This window comes from Oncorhynchus mykiss, chromosome 5 (genome assembly GCF_057628025.1).
Source record: "Oncorhynchus mykiss isolate SJ-2025 chromosome 5, ASM5762802v1, whole genome shotgun sequence".
Classification (NCBI taxonomy): domain Eukaryota; kingdom Metazoa; phylum Chordata; class Actinopteri; order Salmoniformes; family Salmonidae; genus Oncorhynchus; species Oncorhynchus mykiss.
In genome coordinates this window covers 73,012,443-73,015,283 of record NC_143026.1, presented here as the reverse complement: position 1 = coordinate 73,015,283, position 2,841 = coordinate 73,012,443, and the positions used below count along the sequence as shown (strand labels likewise).

Here is a 2,841-nt window from a genome sequence, read left to right as displayed (position 1 = left end):
CTGGTGTGTGTGTGCATGCCTGTCAGTCTGTCTGGTGTGTGTGTGCATGCCTATCAGTCTGTCTGGTGAGTGTGCATTCCTGTCAGTCTGTCTGGTGTGTGTGTGCATGCCTGTCCGTCTGTCTGGTGTGTGTGTGAGAGAGGGAGAGAGATAGAATCAGAGGGCTGGTTGTAGGGGAGAGAGAAGGAAATAGAGAGGGTGATCGAGAAAGGCAAGCGGCTGGTTGTGGGACAGAGAGGGAATGGAGAGAGAGAGAGAGGGAGAAAGTGATAGAGAAAGGCAAGGGCTAGTTGTGGATGTGGGAGTATAATTAAGTCCAGTACTCTGTTTCTCTGCAGGCTGCTGCATGGAGCTGGAGAACTGCTGATTCAGGAGAGAGAGGGAGAGGGAGAGGGAGAGGGAGAGAGAGAGAGAGAGAGTGATAGCTAGAGCGGGAGTGGGTGAGAGAGATAGGAGAGGGAGAGAGGAGGCCGACTGTTATGGGTAAAGAGTTACTCTAGAGTGTGTGGAGTAAAATACAGTAACAGCGACTGTAGAATGCCAGGTTATTGTGAATGGGATGATGCCATCTAAAGGACAAAGCAGAAGTGCACTTTATAAAATCAATCAAAGCTGTTAATGTAACCATCACAGCTAGTGTTCCATTCATGAAGAATATAGTATAACTTTAATTTAGTTTGCCCCAAAAATGCACCACGTTAACATGCTTTAGCAATATTAGATATAGAAATCCATGTTCCTAGAAAACAATTTGATTTTAAGTAGAAATGGAAGAAAATAGATCATAGGCAGGCACATCATCCATCACAAGGCCTGTACCTATTTGGCCAGAATAAGAAGCCATTCAGCATAAGGTATTGCCTTTGAAAATAATTGTGTTTAAGTGATTTGGGTAGACTCTTCTTTAGGCCTATTGGGCTAGTGAGCTAATTAAGCGATATCCAATGCTTTGCTGTGTTTTTCAGGGTAGTAGGGTAATCCATAAATCAAACAACTGTTTTAACAGGTTGCTAGACTATTTAACAACAAAAAAAAACGTTTTCTTCGTTGAGTTACTGTTGGACTTCTAAATTGACACATTGTTGCAGACAGCGGTTACACGCAATTGTAAAACCCACCAGTTAAATGTTCTGATTTTAATATTTTTTTCCGCCGCTCCTCCTTGCTTCTCACGCCTGGTTTGTGAACAAGTTGCTTGCAGGTCTCAACGGCGCATGCTCGATGTAGAAGTGTTATAGTATTTCGTTCGGGTGGCAAATTGTTTCTAACTTTGAAAGTAGACTTTTGATGGTAGCTAAACTTTTAGGACAAAAATGTTTGCTGAAATTACGCTGGCGTTGCAGATTATACTATTTTTTTTAGGACTGAACGGGGCAAACCAGGGAGTGATTTTATAATGCCCAGCGTGCATTTCGATTGTGTAAAGAATGAATGAACTTACCAAGCATTGACACTTATAACACTTAACTCTTCATTTGTATTGGGGAACTGTAATATCTGTGTATGTTGTATCGGCGATTTTGAGATTTTTTTTTGTTTTCCATTAAACCACGATTGTGAATAGTAAGGCCGAGAACTCGGTCGGAACAGTGTCCTTACAGTCAGTAGTACACTCTGGTTTCTCTTCAGATCGCATAAATCTTTCGCCTTTTACTAAAGATTTCCGTGGAGAGGAACATTATGAGTATCAACTAATTTTTTGATGCCTGGCCTCACGGCTGGGCTTCCAATAATTGTTAATAATAAACTGTTCACAGCCCCTGTCTTTGTGGTTATCCTCTGATATTTAGTGTTTTGTGTGTGTGCTGTATCCACATACTCTATTTTATTTGTGAACTTCCATCTGACGTCACAGCTCATGGTTGTCCCCCGTTTTAAAGTTAATTTCTTAGAGAAAATGTTGCAGTTGTAAAGCAAGTTTTCTACAGCTCTACATATTTTTGCGCAACCGCTTTTGTCGCTTAGGTCTTCTCCATCTGCTGTATAATTACACTTACCTGCTCATCAAGTTAACACTCTACCCATGAAGACCGTTGGATGGATGTCGAGTCCATATTTGCTCCAATGTATCACCAGTAAAACAGCAAGAAAAGCTTTCTATACTGAAAACTAATTACAACTATTCTCGTTACTGTAATTGAGTAGCTTTTCCGAGTACTTGTGATTTTACTTTACTTAAGTGAAATGTCATTAAAGTAACAGTACTTCTACATGAGTAGGATATTTCAGTACTCTTTCCACCACTGGTGGAGTGAGTGAAAGAGGGAGTGAGTTAGGGAAAGAGTGTGAATGGGTGATTGAGTGAATGTCAGCCAGTCCCATGGACAAGGAATAAGTAACAAAGGCGCATTTTCTTTTGTATAGATTTATAAATACATTTTAATTCCTTGAATGCAGAATTTATTTTAAAATGTTAACAGTATATTTGACAATTTTTTTCAACACACAGATAAAATAAAATAACATACAGATAAAATAAATGTTCTTAGTTTACTGTACATGAATTTACTCTTCCTTTTTCAATTTAATGCATGGAAAGTATCATGTGTAACAATTTTCAGCTAAATTAGCTAATTATCAACATCAACTGTTTTTTTTTTACAGTTTATATCACTCGTTTACTTTTACTGAGTACTTTTTAAAATGTGCTACTTTTTACTTTTATAAGTAGTTTATTTATTTATTATTATTATCTTTACACCAGTAATTTTACTTCTACTTGAGTAAAATATCACTAAAATAATAGTACTTCTAATTGAGTAGAATATTTCGGTACTCTTTCCATCCCTGCTGAAAACTGCAAAACTGGGCTGAATACTGCTAGAAAGCTGAAATAATGAA

At 38.2% G+C, this 2,841-nt stretch overlaps 1 non-coding gene across 1 annotated transcript; it reads left to right on the top strand.

The window, feature by feature from the left end:
* The first annotated feature begins 1,609 nt into the window (after positions 1-1,609).
* LOC118964746 (U5 spliceosomal RNA) lies at positions 1,610-1,725 on the top strand. Its single transcript, XR_005051939.1, has one exon. It is a non-coding gene; the product is annotated as a U5 spliceosomal RNA (small nuclear RNA).
* Positions 1,726-2,841: the final 1,116 nt, after the last annotated feature.